We start from the raw sequence: 22,687 nt of genomic DNA, 5'->3' as shown, positions 1-22,687 counted from the left end.
AATAAATGGGATTGGAGAATGAACACTGAACTACCAAGGACTTGCAAAGCACGGTTGACCAACAGCCATTGCTTTAAATGTTTAGAAAATGCTGACATAGACAGCTGACACAGACAGCGTTCTGCGATTGAACTTTCTACCATACAGACACACTCCAAAGGGAGAGGCAGCTACCTCACAGTTGTCCAACTTCCATCTCAAAGGCAATTATCTTGCAAAAAATGTGGGGTTTTGTGTGTAAGCCATTATATAAACTCAAAGATTGTTAATGAAAAAGAATAAGTATACTAGTGGCTTTACCAGAACATGTAGCTACCAAGCACATGGAACCAATATGAGAGAATATCATGCACATGAAAACTATTATACTGTTGTAAATCATGGTGTCAAGACACTTCATACGATGCTTTACCAGTATTTGACCATTCAAGACTGCAGTCATTGACATGGCTTATAAGGTGTAGGACACCTATTCCTGCATGGGACATTAATAGTAATTTAGAATACTTCATGTAAATATGAATCAAACTAAAAATGCTAAAACTGAACAAGAAATCACAAATAAAATAGAAATGTAGAGGCAATGTTTTTAAGATAGTTATAGAACAAACAAGATATATTAAGATAAATATTTTAGAGATTAAAAAGAGATAACAGACAGGCAAAACCAGATATGATGGAGGGGGTATGAAAAGAAAAGATGTCTTTTTTTCCAAAGTAAAATGAAGAATCGTAGATCTATAGAAGGAAAAGGCAGCTTATTTTTTATTATTCTCATTTCTTCTGACAGTAAAGCGTCTCATCGTTGAACTGCGAAGCTGCACCAAATGAGATCAGCCAGGGTCATGGAATCCTAGGAAATAGGGTCAGCCAACAAAAAGGAGATAGCTGTGATCAAACATGTAGCAGTGTCTCAGCTAATCAGGCCAAGCAAGAACAGACTGTATATGAAACTATGCCAAGTATAATGATATGTACCGGCAATAGAACCAACTGAGGCAGACAGCAATGAAAAACGTCTTGTGGCCATATTTAACCTACACATTTAAGAGAATAAAAGTGCTGCTGGTGGATAATTACATATGCAACAAAAAACATGCTTCTTAACAAGGTTTTCAAGATATAAATAAATACATACAATTAGACATTTAATTTATAGGGATGTATGAAAAAAAATACCCTCATTATTCAGGTTTCCCTTTGAAAAGTCTAGACATCTGAATGTCAAACAATATCCGTGCCCAGTCATGGAGAGCATCAGGCAGCCTGGTCTGATCGGTAGAGTATTTGTTCCCATCCTGATAGATTCAACGTACTGTTGTGTCTGTCTTGGCTCAAACCTGCCCAGGTGTCATCAGTAGACTGACATATCTCCCTTATCAGAGTATATTCATCTCCTTTAAGTACGCAGCAGCCACACAGGATGCCAAATTTTGACATTTAGTTAACCTGATGAATAACAGGGTAACCATCTTAATAATAATGAAAATGATACATTTTTGGTATTGTACATACTTCTATACTATCCCTAATTCTCTTTCTGACTCAATAGACAACATATGCACAGTGGTCCTTACAAAAAGATTATTATGATCTCCTAAACCATGTATTGTTATTCTGTATCTGTTTAAGCTCCTCCTTATGTTAAACCAATTTGATGAAGGGTAAATGATATAGCACAGGAGGGTGAGTAGTAGATCCACTGTTCAGAATGCCTGCAGGAGAATAAGGGCCGTGTTATCATGAGAAGTGTAGGAGAAGGGCTGAACAGACTGTAGCTGTTAGTGTTAGCACTCAATGCCAGGGTTCAACTGGCGCTGGAATGAGAAAACAGATCAGCAATGGCTTGTTTATTACATGCCACACATACTGCAACTCACATCACTGTTGGTTAGTGAGCACCAGTCACTTATGTTTGAGAGATTATAACCTCAGTTCTTTCTCAGTGCTTTTGTGACAGAGTAAGGTAAGACATATCCATTACCTCCTCCATCACCCATTCACTACGTCCTCTTGTCTTCCTCTGAAAGCTCTAAAATATGTTGAAAATATGTGCAATGTTTTCACCATTGGATCGTTCTCCTCCGTGTAGTTTGTAGTATTTTTTAGCATACTTGGTGCTCTGGTACTATTAGCAGTGTGCAGAGATCCATGCTGTTAGTATACATATTTATTACTCATCGCCGACCCAAAACGCTCTATAAGTGCTGCATAAAAGCAGTGATTGGCCTTCTTCTTTGGTCATTGCATAATATTACAGGCTGTAAAAAAACCCTGTTTGCTCCTTAAAATTCATTACTCATTAAATTCATTACAACCCTACAAAAAGTATGCATAATGCATATCCTGACAGCTGTAACTGGGGCAAAGGAAAAAGATGCATGGTTTAGGGAATCGGAGACAAACCAAGTATAGAACCCTTGAGAAACACAAGTCAAAATGAAAAAAAAGACTTTTTAATTGTTATTGTGTAAAAATAATTTATGATACATTACACATGCACAATTTAATGACACTCACAAGCCTCTTGTGCACGTGCAGAGTGCATACTAATAAGCACATTTCCCCAATGTAGGATACCGGAACAAGAACGTATTGTAAGCGCTCCCCTTATCTACATAGCTAGCACAGAAAGCCTACTGAGACAAGATACAACGCGGAGGGTGATTTAACAGAACTGCATTAAAATGACACTTCCTTAATATAGGAAAACTGGCTTAGCCGCTGACCAAAGAAGGGGCTGACTTGGTTTTAGCCCAGTGCCCGCACTCAATAAACTGTTTTCTAGTACATGCTCGGCCCAAGAAACAATCACAACTACAACTCAATGCTTCCTGTTGAGCATGTGTTGTAAAAATTCAAGTCTACAAGGACTCAGCGATTATGAATTAGTGAGTACAGGTGACTCGCTGATATTTTAGCCGCTGTTACCGACACCGCTACCATGCTCAGCCAGGCATGTTTCATTAAAGTTCACTGTGTCTAAAGACCGGAGGTATGTTTATCGCCTGCACGGAGATGTGTTTAACCAAATCTGCAGAATTCCCACTGCATTTCCGTGGTGGGGGAGGCAGCTGCCCTTTACAGGGATGGGCCATAGTAGCCCCTTTTCTGACTTTGGGGCCTAGTGGCCCCATTACACACATGGGGAAACCCTGGGCATTCAGGTTGTGTGGTTGGTGGGTACTTTTTCTTAAAACGGCCTGAGGGCTTATTTCAAATCCTAAACATCAAAAAGGTAAAATGTTGTGTATCCCCATTGGTGAGGGGACTTTTCCTCCAGAGAACATTCCCTCTCTTTAACACAAAATTCAGCTGAAAGTTAATGCCTCCAGCTCCGTTAGAATTTTTTCTGCTTATACTATTACGTATTGTCTTCCCTTCAAGCTAAGCATATATTTCCAACCGTGTGAATGCGATCCCCAGTTTCAATAGAACCCTTTCATTATGCTTCTTATCTCGCTCCCATGTTCCAACAAAAGCTTCGACACCAGCACACGCAGACCTGAAAAGTGCTTGCCTTTTAACCGGCTTGGAGTTAAGATTTTCAATAGCCCTTCTGAATCCTGTGGTGTTTAAAACAACCCTTAAGGCCACGGCAAGAAAGAAAATACACACCGGGCCTTAGAATGCCACCTTTGGAACCGAAAGAAAGCAGCCATTTTGTCACATGGGAGGAGGTAGCTTATGCATGCACGGGGCTGAGGTACATTTGCTGTGTTTTGCAGCATGTTTGTGACTGCACGCAAACGGTGTGGGTGACAGCCGTACGCTAATAACTTTATCAGAAAAAAACAAAAAGGGTTTATACATCATGCCTAGCCGCCACAAATAAAACAGCACTCATAAAAGCACTCATGCATATAACATCTTATGTACTGCATTTACTGTGTCTTACATTATGTAATACAAATATATCAGAAGGTTTTGCTTCGGCAGCATCACTTATAAAATGTGCACTTTTGTTTTCGCTAGAAATGTAGTAAACCCAAATGAATTGTGAGGAAAGACATCGCGTTCTTTATAAATATAGCTATATAGCTTTCTCTTGCCAATACTTCCAATTTGCCGGAGAGTAGGTTCTCTGTACCGATGGCCGGCAAAATCTGCCTTTTGACGTCGGCCACCTATCCAAGTACCGTCTCTGGCAAATGCTTCCATGCCAGGGAATTTCTGGTAATGGTGACAGATGGGCGATTGCCCTCTGGGTTGCTCTGATTTTTTAATTTTGATGCACAGACTGAAACTTTTTTGTGTTTTACTTGCAGATTTATGCACAGCCACTTTAGGAAGAATTAACAACTTGTCTGGATCAGCTTAGTGCTCCTTAACTGAAGTTTCTACACATTCTCTTTGTGTATAATGTGTTTTTTTACATTATTGGCCTGGACAGTGCATTTAAACACATTGTCTGCCCATGCCCCTGGTTGAGTGGTGCCAGCCCTCCTACCTTGAGGCATACTGTGTGCAAAAAGCAAGCAATGGCTAAAATTAAATTATTATAATAACAAAATAGCTCAAATAATGCAACTTGTAAAAACCATTAATGAACAGCCAGGCACCCCAGGCACCTTTAGATCCGTCCTTTTACCATTTTAGATGTCACTAAGTGTTTCTTCAATTAGCGTTTTTACATAATTTAATTTACAAGCTTTTTTTCCTGCTGTTACACATTATTGTGTACAACATACTCAGCTCCTAGAAAAGAGGGACATAAGAAGGTCAATATTTGGTACCAATAGGGCAATATGTCCCTATTAATGTGGCCTGGGGGCTCCCCATACTTTAGAACTGTCTCTCTAGGAGCAGCATAGCACTGCCTGGTGCCCTCTTAACTCAGGCACCTGGTACTAAAACTGGCAGCGCTTATCCGGAGGTAAAATATTTTGTTTTAAGTAACTGTAACAGGTAAATCACCAACACTTTCTGTTGTTTATGAATGCATGATGAGTTCCTTGTCTCCTTCAATGCACTTACTTTCTGCATTGTGATCTATGTTTTAGGGCAAAAGGGTGAGAGGAACTCACAATGCAGGAGTTTTGTTTTATATCACTTGTTGCAGTAATTTATTAGCAGCTTGGTTTTGAATATATTTAAGATTTATACTTTATGCTGTTTAAATTGTATTGATTTGCTGTTTTAAATAGCAATTATGTTGCGTTCTTTCCTGCCAAAGAGGCTGTATTTCCTTCCCATCAAATAAAAGAAAACCCAAACACGTGCATCTTTTGACCTGTTCCCTGCCTTAGGAAATTAATTTAAAAACAAGCAGGCAGCTATTAATTAACTCCTTCTTCCCTGCAGAGCCACAAAGTTTTGCTTGTTCTCTTTTTTTCCTCCTCATTTTACTAAACTTCTTTCCAAATGGGTGATCCAAATCCCTATGCATGTTGAAATCGTACTTCAAGCTTGATGTCTCTTTTGTTTAGCTAACACTGTGAAGTGGAGTGCACTGAGCGGCGTCTGCAGGCATCACAAAGAGCTGTAATCAGACTCTCGCCGGTGCAATGCCAACACTGGCAATACAATGCCGCTTCAGCATTCCACTACTGGTTAGCAAAGCAAGTTTGCAGAATTGCTTCCTTTATTCTTGCAACACTTGTAAATGTGTATAGCATTTCACACTTTAAATGGGAGTCTTACACTTCGACCAAGATGTTTTTTTTTTGTGTGCAAATTATAGGCTACTATTGGTGGGATAGCTTATAATGACTTCATATGAATCTATGCTATTGCTGAAAAGGGGGGGGTAACATGTGCATATGGTGTATTGAACAACCTCCAGGCGCTATTAGGAGTGGATATGTCCAACATTGACAACTTACTGTCACAGTACCTGCCTCAGAGCCAAGTAGCTTGCATGGGCTAGGTCAATATTGAGCTAAAAATGCTGCTTGTGATTGGGATATACTCTATTTTTCAGGACCACTATTTTCTAGTATGGTTCTGGAATCTATTTACTGGGACATGCAACTATTGAGGCATCTACTTTATTGAATACTCTCCGTCTTTAAATTAGTGTATTTTAAACAATGAAGAGGAAATGTGACATGCTCTAAAAGGTCCATCTCCCACTTTATTGTGTACCAAACTAAGAGAATTTTAGTACCAGGCTTAGGGCTCCCTATTTTATCAATATAATCTGGATCCAACTGTGATAATTAATGAGAAAACATCATTTTTGGTAATACTACATCTCCTATAGCCTACAGAAATTAATAACAAAGTAATTAATTTACTTTCTCTGATAAGTGAATAGATAACTATTTCTGGAGAACCCAGTCCCCCTATCCCTGTCATGTTGTCTTTCTTTTTAGAATATACCTATAACTTTTGTTTTATAATTAGTGTAACTGTTGGTGAAATTTTGTTTTAATGTTTGTTTCAGAGGAGATGTGTGAATCCATCACAACGAGCTAATCTAACAAATTGCCTGACGTTATCTTCCTTCTCCTTAAGCCTGATTAGCAACTTAATAATAGGGAAGAGAGTTTTTAATAAGAGTTCCTCCATTGTTAGAGACTTTTTTCTGGATATATAGTGTAATCTGACATGCAGATATAGACACATAAATGGCTTCTGTGAGAATCATTTACTTAGAGGGCGTAAGCCTATTATCCGGCACAGTACAATGCGGGGATGCAAAACCATGGTAATGTATATAATTAAGACTTAATATGTAAGCACGATGTCAAGACAGGGGTTATTTTGTACAGCTGGCCAGGGCTGAAACCAGTCAAGCTTAAATGTATGTAGTGATGTTTATGGGGTAATAGAGCAAGCTCCCTGCATCAGAGAGAGCTGGCAGCTTTAAACACAGGGGCAAAGGACATTGTCTTAGGACACATATGAAGATGTCATCGAGGAGAAAAAAGTGCACATTACCATTTTCTTTGAAGAATTAGTTGTCTTCTTTGCATAATTGTTCCTCCCTATTAGTTTTTATGCAGTCAGAATACAGAGGGGGATCGGTGGGTACCTGAGGATAGATTGGACCTGGGAATATGTGTTTTTTTTCTTTTGAACCAATATGAATCACCACAAATACCACAGTCTAGAACCGCAGCTTATATCATCATAAGGAGTCAGTCATACCATTATTTCCTTTTTTAAGGATTGTTACTATGTTTGGTTTGTTGATCTCTGTCTCATTTCTAAAGTAGGTTTCCCTGCTGATACCCTGCTGATCTGCCAGTGGCTGCTTAATACTTTCCATCATCAGGAAGCACGGTGGAGTCTCCTGTATTTGCAAAGCCATTGATGCTGTGCATGCAAAACATTCCCTGTTCATTCTCTCCCAAGGCTGGGTACATGACGGAACCCTGCCGTGATCACATCTATGACATTAGTTGCTGAACATGCCATATAATCCAAGGGGATAGGTCAAGCAAAGCAGAGAGGCTGCAATTAAAGGAACAAAAGTATAAATGTATGGTCATGTAATGTAAGGGAGTTTTACTTTACTGAGAGCATGAAAGATAAGTGGAGCAGATTCTCAACGGATTGTGAGCAGGTTAATACAATGAGGACATTTAAAAATGCGTGAGATAGGCATAAAGCTTTGCAGAATAAAAGACAAGATCAACGACTGGATAAGATCTGGGGTCTTAACAACAGGAATAATGGACAGAGTACATGGTTGAATCTGCTGGTAAATGTTTCTATAAAAAAACAACTAAATGACAAATAATAAGCTAGTTATACTGAAATGCAACCACTTAACTGTAATCAGTAATTGTATGAAATAAGGCAGAAAAAACATTGGTTTCTATGAAATGTTCTGTCTTTGATAAATACAGTGCTCCCTTTTGGCCTGATTGTGTCTTTGTTTTATTAAAAACAACATTTAATAGCTTCCTTCTTTTCCTGGTTTGTCTGAAGACTTAGTGTCAGAATCTGCAAGTCTACAGCTTTTGATCTCAATCAGCACCTCTATTCATGGCCGCAAATGCCTCTTTGATTGTGCTTTGTGCTACAGCAACATATTCATTAGCATCTTGATCCTTTAGTCAGGGTCCCGATTTCACAGCATTAACTTAAATGTCAAGGGGCATTGCATTGTAACAGATCATAGATACAGGTAGTGCCATGCTTACATCAACTCGACTTACATCAGTCTGAACGTACACCTCCACCATGATCTCAAATTTAATGGCAGAACAATTTGGCCCATCTAGTCTGCCCATTTTCCTAATGTAAAGATTCAATCCTCAATCAGTTCCTGGTCTCGCCTTAGATTCTCTCATCTATCATTCATGACATGGACATTACATAATGTTGCTTTATACTTATTGTGGTTAATAACCACTTAAAGAAATGCTGCAACCATATTCAGGGTAGGATTTACCACTAAGCATTATAGGAGTCATGGATAATGTGACAGTAACCCCATCATCTTCATACTCAAGCTTAGCCTATTTTGACTAACCTCCAACTCCATATAACCCATTATATATATATTTGTATTCTTTGCTTCTAGGGTACCTGGAGTGTAAATCCAACCTTGCATAAATTCCTTACACCTGAATAACATCAGCACACTGTATTCTTATGGTTATGCCCAATATAACATGGTTGTTATGTTTTATATTAGCCGGTACACTACTGGTCAAAAACAAAACCACAATGATATAATTTCTTTCAAAATATACGTCAGGCTTAGGTTTAACCACTTCAGCTTATATTACTTGTAGCTGAAAGCTGAGCTCATAGGGTTGCAGGTGAATTATTGTGTAATAATTCTTTGCTGGATCATATTTTCTTTTCGATCATTTTCCACATGGGCGAGTGAAGGTTTGTGTGCAAATGTCTCTTTAAAACGAAAGCATTCAATTTATGGTATTTTTTGCTTTTTCAATACTAAGTCCCATCTAGAGTAATCAGTCACAATGGCACAGCCAGCTTTCTGCTCTGGGCGTATAATTAAAGGCGTTTCAATATTTCACTGCAGGTAAACTTTACTACTTTTGAAATGTTTAAAAACAAAGCTGTCGCCGAGAATATGTTATACTTCCTTTGATGCAGGCACAGCATGTTTGTTTTACTTGCATGATCTGTTTGATAAATATTTTTGATATTTTTCTACATTTAAAATGTTTGAAAAGTTAAATATAAATGTACATTTTCTTAAAAAAAAAAAAAATAAACATAAATAAAAAGTCATGTCACATACCTGTTAATTCAACTTAACTGCATAGCTAGCAGCTTCCCCCACAATCCGCAGTGATTCTGTGCCCCTTTCAGGTAGACGGTTCAAAAGCTATTTAGTAGGCTCACATGCTGTTGGCATGGACGAGAGCCACCATGCCAACAGGGCTCTAGCTGTCTGTACATTACAAATACAAAAACGGTATCAACGATAGTTGATTATGCCCAGAACGATCAACTTACATTAATAAAGTTTAAAAGAATAGACATTGTGTAAAACGAAATATGTAAAACTAGTCTTGGTGGACCTTGGATTGCTTGTAAGAGGTTTGTCTGGCAGCTGCTCATAGTGGTACAATGTAAGCGGGCAGGAAGGTCTCCCTTACTTTGCTCCCTCACGTTATGTTGGAGAGGATGGTGTTTAATTTCACCCATGCCTGACCTGGTTCCATCCACTACATGCCTTCTCCACCCTATTACTACACATCTACAGTTATCAACATTTTCCCAACTGATTCCACCCTGACCTGTAGCCATATGGTTCCCAGGTTTGTGGATACAAAGTATTTGTTTTGTATTATCAACTATAGGGAGGTCAGCAAGGAAGTGAAGGACAGAGATCTCACTCACACTAAGAGGTCTATATTAGGAGCTTCACGCTACAAGTGTACCCCTGTAATTTGTCATGTCAGACTTGTAGTCCCAATGAAGAATCATAGATGCCCATTAGAATCTAAGGGCATCAGGGTTTAAATGGAAATTATTAGCATTATAATTATGAATTTTGAATGATTTTTTCAATTGTTCCTGGCTTTAGTAGTATATATGCGCCATCCCACCTACTAACATGAGGGGCAATTTTAGTCACTACCAAGAACTCACACAGGATAATGTTCTGGTGCCTTGGTGGAATCAAAGGTGAACATTGCTTGCAACCTATTCCATAGTGAAGAACGGAACAGCACAACCAGTAGTGCCACGACAACTGCCATTGGTGCCACTGCAAGGCAAGGTTAACCCTTGCAGCAGAAGCCTTACTCCGCCTTGTGCACAAGTGGAGAAGTATATGGTCATTGTCAATGTCGATGACCTGGATTTAGATTATAAACCAGAAGAAAAAAGAGGCAAGTAACACATTGTTCAGTAATTTCTCTGCTATATGTATTGCCCCTTCACCAACATGAATCACTACTACCACCACCGAAAGTTTTTTGGACTAAAGTCTACTAAGGTAAGTAGAAAGCTATCATAAATTGGGATTCTAATGGCAGGAAAAGTCATTGAGAGCTGTTTGCATGTGAAAACACAAATAGCATTTTTATTTGGGAACATGAAAGAGCAGCACACAACAGAAACGTGATGGCTGTGTGGCAGCAAATGCTGCAAAGAATGCTTTCTCTCTCTCTCTCTCTCTCTCTCTCTCTCTCTCTCTATATATATCTATATATATATATATATATATATATACCGTGTATATATTGAACAACATCTGTCTCACATGGGAACTGCTAACTTTACAGTAGTTTTGAAAGCGGCAGAGGGAAATAGAAGGTTGTTACTGAAGAATGCTGCAGAAGAATGTCAAGATCTATGTTGTTATCTTTGTGCAAGACAGGTAATTTTAAATTAGCACAGGGATTGATGTTATCTCAGCAGTGTTGGGAGAGGAAGCTGCCCCCTGAGAGGTATATCTGGATGTTTTTTCCTGGTCTTTGGAAAATAACTCCAGTATTACTCTGGTGTTCTAATTGCAAATCCTCCCCAGGGATGAATATAGTATTATGCATAGCCCATGAGCTTGTGCATTGAGCTTACACTAGTCTGTATATCCAACCTAAGACCTTATTTTGCAGGTGCAAAGAAAATAATTTGAATGGGGATAACTCAAAGAAATGTGATTAAAAATTAAAAATGGTTTAGTAAAAAAAAAAAGAGAGAATATGCAGTGTGTATGGGTTTCAAGGCCAGGGAACCCCTGGGGCTGGCCTGACCTTCTTCTATGTACGAACATGGAGAGAAAAAACACAGAACTTCATCATAATTAATTAAAGATACGATCACGAGAGGTTTCTTCATATGCATTCTGCTAGCACCATCCAATTACCATTACATTCTAAATCAGTTCAATCACAAGATGAAATATGATTTTTCTCAGCTTGCTTGTAGAACATTTTAGGCTTACATTTTAACCTTGTGTTTTTGCAAAATAGCTAATATGTTATCTATATTTTGTAATAAATGTAATGCTCTTTAGTCTTGCATAAATAAGTATTCAAGGGCGGAAGTTTGCAGTAAGCGTGACAGGGCTGTTAGTTCCAAAATGTCTTGGTGTATCTGCATACCTCTGTTCTCCAAGACCAGGAGCTCTACTGCGGGGATACTGGAGGTCAGTGATAACAATGGTGACGATTTTGCTTGTCATTATTGAATGAGGGTGCCGGGATATGACATTTTATTCTAACACACTACGTACAAACGTCACAAAACTATCCAAAAATTATATAAAGACAGAGGAGCGCACAACCTAAAAAGCATAAAAGGCCTAAAAAATCAGATTCCACTGCTAGAATAATAATTACCAATAAGTACATAAAACATTGCAAGAATTCGGCGCATTTCCAGTGAATACCATTCAAAAAACACCTATATAAGGCATAAATATAGGGGAGTGTGTCACAGTATATAGCCATATATTGCTGAACTCATCACTGGCGTTTTATTAATGCTGTGGAGAGAAGGCTTTAAGTTGCCTGAAAGTGTCTTTTGGGTTAAAGTGCGGTCCAACTGATTCAGCTCCTTGGTATGCAATATAGCCATAAAAAATTAAATAGGACTTGACAAACTTGGGGTACTTTGACGTAGTGGTGGGCTAAACAATATATGGCCATATAGTGTGACGGAATCCCCAATATGTATGCCTTGGTGTGCTCGGTTTGGCCAGGAGAACTCCGCGAGAAAGCCCACTGACGTTGGCAGTCCTGGCCAGAGCCCACAAGTTCCCAGGTATGTTTATCACCTACTTAAAAATGTGTTTTTAGCTAAAACACATATTAAAAAAATATTTTTGTAACACAGGGTTAACAGATTTTCTGTAAAGCAGTGTATACTAATGGAAATGGACCCTGCACGGTTGCATTAACATTTCAGTGTCCCAAGTTAAAGGGAACATGGTCATTTTGTTGTTCAAATCCATGATTTGATCATTAAGACAAGTCTAAAAATAAATGTATTATAGTTATATGGATATATATATATATATATTTACAGTATATATATTTTCCCCAGCTGCTTAATAGAGATAAAGAGACTCGTCCCAGTCATAGCGATCCCCTATTTCCCCGCTGATGCTCTCTGCCTTCCTGACATACATAATATCTGAACCCCAGCTCTTCTGTCAGACCGAGTTTCCTCTGCATGTTTCTCTGCTCAGCCATATCATTTTCCCCTGCGGTTAAAATTTTGAACAGTGTGTGGTAAACAACTAGCATTATTTTGGAAATGACAAGAGAAGGAGGCTTAGAAGCTGAGAAACTAAAGTGGTAGCGAGGGAAACTGGACATTTACTGTTCCTTTTATAATCTGGAATTATATACATATGTACAAAAATAAAGGTATATATATAAATATATATTTATATATATATATACGTATATATATATGTATATATATCTGAGCACAGTATTCGCATTCTTTTAATTTCAATGTACTTCTGTCTGTAGAAAAATGCTACAAAATAAGCATAAATGAGTTTATTTTTGTAAATGTTGACGGTGCACAGAGTGTAAATAAAAGGTACAGCTCATATTCCCTAACGGATCACTTTAACTACAACTCATCATTATATTCCCAACATGAGCTGGTTCATCTCACTCCTCTACCGGTAATTCTAGCATCTCCTGTAATGGAGAGACTCGGATATGTGTCATTAAATCAATGCGTCCAAATGCTACATTCATTTCCGGAGCTGACAAGACCCATAAAAGCCATCGAATAACATTTCTACGCCAGGAACTTTGTCATTGTGACTGTCATTGTCACATTGTGGGTTCTTCCAGTACTGAAATAGTCAAACGGCTTTTCCTACATGTGTAAGGAGTTGAAGGGCATGACCACTAAGAAAAACACGGCTGAATTTCATGTCTGATTGTTCCCTATTAGAGACTCAGCTGTGCCATTTGTCACGTGTAGATAGAAGTTATAATAAGCAAGGTCACCTTAAATGTTTTCATTAGGGTATAATTTCATCCATGAAATGTTCAGCGTTAAGGTTAAATGTGTGACCTTATTAAAAGAAAGCACGGCTATGTTTTTTTCCCATCAGCGGCCTTGTTTAGAAACCTTTCTCTTAAATGTAGGTTTTAATACGATTACGCTTCTTCAGGAAAATGTTCTGGAATCTTTTTACGATTTGCATAGCGTTCTATCTTTCCACAAAATGAAACAAAAGGCAGGAACATGTGGTGAGTGACAAGAAGTGATTACTGGATGTCTAGTATGATAAACTGCTGGAGCTCGAACACCGTCTGCCTTTGCTTTACTGACCAAGTTGATGTTTTGTCTCGGATCAGTTCCCCTTCAACATCTCCGCAGAGCAGTTTCGCCTATCTCTCAAGATATTTCTTACTAGAAGGAAGGGGGTGCACAATGTCATTCCATTACAGCACACATTGCCATTATCTCTGTATAGCCTTCCATCTCTAAAATACCTTTTTGTGGCTACAAATAAAGTACTCAATTTGAATATCAGAGATTTATATTTAAAATAAAAATGGGCAAAGCAAGTTTTCAGACATAGAGCTCAGTTGCTTAACGCAAAATGGAGAATTAGTTAAGGGAATCTTGGCCTTTTGACATACCAGATTTCCAACCCTGCTGTGCAGATCGATTTTACTAATGTGAATTTTCTGCAGGGTCGCAAAAGGTTACCAGCCTGGTTATTTTATTGACATCCTGGCAAGGACTGCAGTTGAAGGACATCAGTATGTTTCCATGCAAACCAGATGCAGATTCATGTGTGCTTCAAAGCATGGGTCAGGCTTCAGTGGACATGGTAAGTGGGATGGTAAGCCTACTTTAGACTGAGTGACCTCCCAAAATTCAGAGATCTGATCATTTTTGTTTATGAAACCTTGTCTTATTATTGGTATCATTACGTTTTGATCACATACCTGTAACACTTACAGCATTAAAGGTAGGAACATTAGTTGGAGAACACTAGAGAAACCATGACAGTACTCACCTGCCCCTGACCCTCCAGGGACTGTGACCTTCAGAACTTAGTTGCTATACTCAGAAACCAAGGAACTCAGAGGCAAAACTAAACACAATGCATTAGTCAGAAGAAAGGGTCAAAGCAAGTTGAGAACAAACAAGGTCAACAGACAAGTCAAGGTCAAGTACCAAAATATCAGAAATAATAATAAGGCATGCCCAAAGATATCCAAACAGACTGCTAAACAAGCATGAAAGAAGTATCAGTGTCAGAAAAACCTACGCACCTAGGTTCAAGTCACCTGGTGAAAATGCAACATCATGTCATTTATTCCTTTGAGAAGCACCCAAAAGGAAATTAAACACATACACACCCTCACATGACAACCTGCAAACAAAGAGATATGAAGTAGGGAACGCTCTAGAGCCATGTCAAAATGCGGAAAAGAATCCAACATTGTACATTATCAGATACAGAGAACCCGGGAATGGAAGGCAAGACCAAGATTCCCACAAGGGAAACAAACCCGGCTGCTAAACACAGATTGTCTTTCTGTACATCACAGTCTAGAGGTTGATATAGAAAGGATTTCACTGAATTCCTACCAAAGGCAACTGACAATTTGCTAGTAACAAGGTGATACAACTTGAAGCACAGCACCTTCCAACACTCCATTTACTCGTTAAAGCACAGAACAAGAAAGGATTTGTAATAAATGTATTCCGATATCATCAATTTTTCAGTTGCCTCTAAAAAAATACCCCACACATTTATTTATTGTTTTTTTTGGCTTGGACTTAGAGGACATCAGAAAATTAAGAAACTAAAGAATGCTGTCATTTCTATTTAAGCTACAGACCAGAGAAAATTGAAATCTTCAAGAAAAACTGAAAAAGGTAAACTTTCCAGTATAAATAGCAGCACAACGGGAGTGTGGGTATAATTTTATCAGTACGAGTGCATCATTTCTTCAGTGTTCATAGGAAATTGTGCATCATTAATGGTTAGCTAAAGCACGAAAAATAACTGAAAACAGTATAATAGTTGATAGGTTGAAAGGTTCAATGCAAAATAATTACTTAGAATGCCTAGGATGCAGTGTTGGTAAGAAGCACTGACTGGCCCACCAACTGAGCTGCCCTTACCATTCAGCCGAGCTATTTATTTTATCTGGTATAATACGTTTTTCCCATTGTAATAATCTTTTATCTTTTTACAATCTTTTGGATTAGGATCACTATGCTAACCTAGTACAGTTAAGCAATTGATGAATCGCAATTGTGTTGTGGATGTTTTGTGTGTTGCATTCTTTTATCTTCCTTTTGTATGTTTTGCCCTCCATTAATACCACCTAATTGTGTGCCAAGTTATGAGAATGCCCACGTGCCTTGACTCAGTCACAATGCCTGTCTGGCAAATGATCTATTCAAATTCTAGGTTACCGCTCATATGAATACAGAAAAAAAACCAGTAAACTTTTATTGAAAACAGGAAAAAACAAGATATAGTTAAATACCAGCAGAATCTTTATGTAAATCAGAGAGACATCTTTGTCACTAATGGAGTGGTTTGGTACAATCTAGAGGTAAAACAGAATGTTGAGTCAGTGTTCTGCTTTTCTGAATTGGTATCTTCCTCCCCATCAGAGCGGTCTGAGAAGTGCGGTGGATATAAAATGCACAGGTCCCCCTCAGGAAACACTCGTTAAAATACTGCCATAGGGCAATGAGGCAAGGGAGCAGGGAAATAGCAGTTGGAATTAAAGACAGAAAACAAGCTGACATCTGGAACATCATCCATTGCTGAGGACCATTCTTGGATCAGGAGGAGGAGGAGGGGGCAAACACAAAGGAAGTTATATTTCCCCATCTACTTTTATTATAAACAGACTTATTACAGTCTATGTAGTGAAATCGCTGGTAAACCTATGGTCCTGTAAGGAGTCCCACCCTTAAAACCAGAAACAGAAAAGCCAGTTCATAAAATCTCCGACATAGCTGGCCATTCATTATACTGGCTCCGGTTAGACTCATTTATATGCAAGAGCTGAGTCCAGACATCCGCATGCATACTTGGAGTCTATTGACCACTTTTATAATGGCAGCTTTATCATTGCATTTAATTAATGCTAAAGATGAGGGCACTGAATAATATGCCTGGCAGCTTTTTATTTTTAAAGTGATGCTTTCAGATTTTCACGCTAATAATAACAATGCAGCATTTTTTGGGGGGTTGAATTTTTGAAGCAATCTATGTTTAAAACACCTTTGCAAGGTCATTGGTTCTGAAACCTGTAGAAGGTACATGGGCTGTGTGCCCTTAGTCCATGTCACAGTATAGCTTAAAACTGATGATTTTTTAAAGTTTTTTTAAATATTATATTTAATATATTTTTTAATATTTCCATTTTCATGCCTTGTTGATCAAAATGGACAGACGTGTCCAGTCCTAAGCTGAACATAAAAACAAGTTATCCTGAACTGGCTGCAGAAGAACTCTTAGTGCAGCCACCGACAAAGTTACTTGATAATACACTAACCTATCAACCTCAACCGAGTTAACACTCAACTGACGAACTGACTTTTGAGAGAACAGACCCCTAAGATTCAATAGCTCACCAACATGGTGTGAAGATCGACAAAATACGTATAATTAAATGTTTTCTTCCTGCGACAGCAGACAGTATTATCAGTTGCATTGTACCTACAGAATAGCAAACCGCAGGCAGTCTGCAGAATTTTAAGCAAGCGGTCAGCTTTCCTTGGTTTGCTGAGTCCTGGAAAAACTGGTAAATATTTCAATACAATTCTCATAAGAGACCAATTATGAGAACTGTAGACACAACACAGAACTCAGAAATGATATGTTTAGCTGCTTACATCTGTACTTTAAATTCTAGTGATTCTGGTGCTTAGTTTTTGGTACTTAAGAAGGATGAGCTTACGTAGTTATTGTCAATGAAGGCAACACCGGGCTACTTGGTAGCTATGGTTGGATTCCCAAGAAGTGAGCAAATTACTAGGTTTTATGTCTAGAAATGATTAACTGCTATGTTGGTATTCTCAAAAATACTTAAGAAAATGGAACACATGTGTTTGTATCAATATGCAGAGATCCAACATATGCCAGTTGGCCATTTCCCAATTCGTTGAACTACATACACATATACAGCACTTGGAATTTTAATATAGACTTGTCCACTACTTTAATTGACAATGATACTTTTGAGGCCTTTAAGGGTCTTGATTTCGGAATACTGCACCATTTCCATTTCTTCCCATAATGTTGTTGGACATTTTTGCATCATAAATATTTTCCAAATACCACTTGATGTGAATCACTTGCACATAGCAATGAGGTTAAAACATTTTTATTTGTCTAACATTCCAAAATGAAAGGTGGCGAATTTAAAATTGTGTAGCTTTAATCTCCGATAGTTTAGCTTTACTCGCACGAAGGGGGATTAAAATCCAGAAGTGGGTGGCATTGTATAGAAATGATATTACTGAGGAAAACATTGCATTTTTGAAATATAAATGCTTTTACGGCATTATGTAAATCATACAGGGTGCAGGCCCATTTGGATCTCAGCTCGATACCACTGGCCAAGTTTTTACATGGAGGGATGGCTAATGCTGAGATAATTACGCTGAGGGAACAGCGAGAATCCACAGTTTATCTCTTTTAATACCCCAGTATGTGTTTACAAGCTTTTATCAGACATTGAATTGCGGGGGCCTGTTTTTCTGATGTTCTTTGGATTCTAGCTCTCATTAATATGGCACCAGTGGTACAGTTGATTTTATGCCGCCAGTTCATCCTGTTTTATCTTGTAATTTCTTGAATTTGTGCAGCAAAATTATAGTCATGTTCTGCTCTAAAGCCAAAAGTAATGCAATAAGGTGACAGAGAAGGACATATAATGACTAATCGGGTACTGGGTCTGTATTGGAAGAGTTAAATTAAGCACTAAGTGTTGATTTTAGTCCATATTAAATGTCTGACCCATCTACTAGATAATAGCCCATCTGGAAAAGTTTGCCTTGAGCATGTTCCATGTGCTATACATTTCCAACATACCACACGTTATACACATTTAACCCCCTGTTTCAACTGCCGCACATTTTGAGTGAATGTAATGTACCATTTGATAAAGTGTTTTTGATAAAGTAGTTAATAAACAGTTTATTACAAACAAGTGTATTTAGAGAGATTTATTGATGTGCAAACTGGAATGTTTTGTTTAGGATCAAACCAGTGCTTGATTGATAAAATAGAACACTGCCCATGACTATTGAGAAAACCAAGATCAGAGACGTTACAACTTGGTGTATACAAACATATAACATTTTAGTTACAGAGCAAATGTTCTAGACAAGAAGTCTTTACTTCTACTTTTATATGCAAGATCAGGAGCTCTAAGGGGTTAAGACAAATCGCTATTCTAATCAATTTTTAAGTGCTCCATCCTCAGCTTTAGCACATTCTCCCAGCTTTAGTCTAGATCTGCAATGTAAAGCAGGCATTTCTGTACATGTCAATAAATATATAAATCATTCACTGGCAAATAAGTCAAGTTTGGCATTTCCTGATTGACAAACAATCATGCCTCAATCATTTATCCTAGGTGATGTTGCAGATTAGCAATTTAATCTCTAAAACATGTAATTATTTTATGTTCTAATCCAGTGATTTTTAACTACAGTCTTCAGAAGCCACGTGATCCAATATCGTCATACAGTATTTCACCTGTGTTTCAATCAGCACAGCGAGTTAGTCAGCTTATACCGAGGAGATTTAGGGCTAAATTACACAGAATACTTGATCTGGAGTAATCTTGAGGTCTGGAGCAATACGGTGCTATTTGTAATGATAACATTGTAATTTCTATTGGGTACACAGCAATAACATAATAAATGAACTGTAAATTTCTGCATTGCTAATTTACTATAGGTGTCACAGAAAATTACGGGAATATAGAATAAGAAATATACAGTGTGCAGCACTGAGCTATATACTGCAAATTGATATATAATGTAGATTAGCAGGTATACAGCATAAATCTTTTGAAAAATAATAAGTACAATGTGATTCAGAAAAGGCAAACCAGATGGCCCAGTTGGTTCTTATCTGATGTCAATAGCCATGTATCTATTAGTCAGTGGCTATGTACTAGAAACAGCATAGACAGAAAAAAATAGATAGACAGCACTTAATTTATACTTTAGGTACCAAAAGATCACACGATGAAACATGTCCCTGTCAGGGTTGCCAACATTTCCTCAAAAAAAATATACCAGCCATAGTTGTGGGTCCGTGAGGGTAGAGCCACAAAATGGGCAGAGCCATGCAATGTTGCATGACCCTGACAGTCGTACACCACAACTCACATCATTATAAAGTGAGTCAGACACAGACAGTGGTCCAGCATGACTCCTGTTATTATATAGGGAACCAGACACTTAGGATAGTATAGTATGACCATGAAGTGGTGAGAAATGCATAGGATGGAGTCCAAAGGTGTTTTGGCTACTTTAACCCCCTAACCCCAATGCTTGGGGGGCACGGATACAGGTTGACCCCATGCCTGTCATGGAGTATTTTTTATTAACTTTAAGCTCCCCATCCACTATTCAAGGGAGTATACTACTGGGGATGCGGTGTGTTTATTAACCTCTGTTCCCATTAATAGGGACACCTGTTTATATATGTATATTTAACTTGCATACCCTCGCCTGATAGTCTAAAAAATTTGAAGTTGCTCTCACTCACAAGCAACTTGCATATTAATGATTATGCAACCTCAGTCAGTTACCCTTAACTCAACTGACCACTCAACTTCTTATTGAACAGTCCCAAAAGGGAATGGCTTAACTATACCACTGAACCGCATTAAATAGAGATGGAGCAAGTAATTGAAAGAGTGAAATATTTCTCGTTCTTGTTGTTTGTTATACAAGGAAATGCTTTTGCCTTATTCTTGGCATTCTTTCTTCCTATTGACATGCTTTATCAGCAATGTAGCTTAGCACCTCTGTAATAGGCTTTGCCAATCCCTTTTGTATGTCTCTTCAAAAGACCCCCTGCGTGGCATTTAATTAACTTTATTGATATTTAGAAATTAGGAGGGTAGGGAGATGTAGAAATCATTAACTTACGCAGCAGGAGGGATAACAAACCATATGTAAACACCCTTAACCCATCTACTGCTGCAAGGACCAAAAGTCCCTTAGATATCCAAGCGGCTTAGAGAATAAAAGGGTTAAGTATTCTCTTTAGCGCACAACTTAATATAATTTGAAGTACATGCAGAAGTGATTTAAATTCCAACTGTGGTAGATTTTCTGCAATAAGTAAAAGACTCAAAGCAAGTTGTTTCAGCCTAGGGATTATGTACTTTATCACTGAATATACTTAAATGGGTCCAATTTAACCCTTACTAAATTAAGCATGAAACATGGAAAAATGTTTGATTGGAATTGTTATCTATTATTACTATTTGTCAACGTGTTACTATGCAGAATCTTTAAAGGTGGGTTAGCTGACTAGTGCATGGGGTCTGTTCTGAGAGCAAAATGTATGATGTGTCGCAAGCCAGTTGGGCTCAGCTCCTGGAACTGTGCACAAACCCAATCCAATACATCAGCAACAGATGGAATGTCCTTGCTAGCATCCATTCCAAAATGCTGACTGAGGAGGAGTTTCCGCTGACACATACTCCTCTCTTCATTTGCCTGGATGAGCAAGATGTTGAACTCAAGCCTTGAGCCAATGCCAGCTCGCTCAGCTATAGCTTACTCATGGATGAAGCATAGATCTGTGCAACGCAAGAGGGACCCGATGCCTTTTAGTACTCAAGTGGGCCACTTAAAGTTACCTCTGGTGATATCTGCTGTAATTATTACCAGAAATGTGCAATGTGTTTATCACATCCATGGGTGCATGGAGGGGGGGGCAAGAGGGAGCACCCCCCCCTGAAATTCAAAGAGCCTCACTGGAGCAGAAACAGGGTAGAGAGAAAAGGTAGACTGTTAAGAGCTGGTTAACTAGACACATCTTCCTACATTAACTATGCATTTTTAAGGGCCAGCTCAACCTTTCTTGCAGGAGAAGTTCTCTGCGGAGGGCCCTCCATAATACACAGTGAAATCAGGGAGCTTGAGTGTTTAACATTAACAAAGACTCAGTTTAGTTTTATACCACTGACGCCAACTTGTTTACATTGCATTAATGATATTTGAGAGCAGGAGGAATCCTTATGGAAAGGTATTAGTATACACTGTAAAGGGATAGTTGGTATGTAAGACAGATATAAAATCTTAGATAAAAATGACGCATTTTGTTGTGATTAATGTCTATTAGGAAGAGTATGACAATGGCATTAAAAATGATTTGGTTGAAACATAAAATCACATCTTTAACTATGAAGCGATCACCTACCATAGGGTTAAGGAGAACATTTTAAACTCAGTATAGTGTTCAATTGAGGACCACCTTTGTGATAGTAGAACTAGCCATATTGACAGCCATAGTGCTGTCCATGCAATTCTTATCTTTTTTAATTCTTACAAGAATTATGGTGATAACATTTAGCACATTGCTAGAAAAAAGTTGACTTAAGTAAAGCTGTACTGTGTCTGGTGCTCAGCAAAGTTAATTATTTTGATCATACGCACAAGGTCCAAACTGTATACTTGCAAGACAAATATTGCTTTTTATCTCCTTAATGGGGATAAAGGATCTTAGGAAGCAATCAGCAATCACTCCCGTGATATGAAGGCATTTAGTAACACCAAAAAGAAAACAGAGCGCTATGCAATTGCTTTCCGGAGAAATCACAAGCTCTATATTTGAAGGCCGCGCACTGCTCAGAACCATTGCTAGTAAAAAAGTTCCAAAAAGGTTTGTCCACACTGTCTGAGCTCCCCCTACAAGCTGATCACAGGTACTACAATCAGCAATGCAGGGCAATGGAACCCTGTAAATATAAAATAAAAAACAATATAAAAAAATATTAAAAATGTAAAAAGTTAAAGAATAAATACAAATTTAATAAAATGAAAAAATAATAAAGGCTCCAGTGATGTCACCATTACATCATAAGAGGATCCGTAAAATTCCTAGAAAATGTAAAAAAAATGGCAGGAAAATATAAAAAATTTAAAAATTAAAAAATAGAGGCCTAAACACCTCATGCCCCCCCAACTACAAGTATACATTAAAAATACTTTCTTGCCTCCAAAGTATAAAATTAAGCAAAAAAGTACAGAATCTAAGGGGTCATTTTATGCCCTTATAAAATAGCAAATCCGCTACTTGTACTTATTG

At 38.1% G+C, this 22,687-nt stretch overlaps 1 protein-coding gene and 1 long non-coding RNA gene across 3 annotated transcripts in view; both read right to left on the bottom strand.

Moving 5' to 3' along the window:
* SEZ6 (seizure related 6 homolog) overlaps positions 1 to 22,687 on the bottom strand; it is a 234,025-nt gene that overhangs the window by 193,416 nt on the left and 17,922 nt on the right. The gene's annotated exons all lie outside the window — the stretch shown is intronic.
* On the bottom strand, positions 7,859 to 8,661 carry LOC128474680 (uncharacterized). The gene is made up of 2 exons (XR_008346387.1): positions 8,130 to 8,661; positions 7,859 to 8,091 (listed from the first exon to the last, which is right to left on the bottom strand). It is a non-coding gene; the product is annotated as an uncharacterized LOC128474680 (long non-coding RNA).

This window comes from Spea bombifrons, chromosome 2, assembly GCF_027358695.1.
Source record: "Spea bombifrons isolate aSpeBom1 chromosome 2, aSpeBom1.2.pri, whole genome shotgun sequence".
Lineage (NCBI taxonomy): Eukaryota > Metazoa > Chordata > Amphibia > Anura > Pelobatidae > Spea > Spea bombifrons.
Note: the sequence above shows the minus strand (reverse complement) of the source record. Positions and strands in the feature narration are given on the sequence as shown.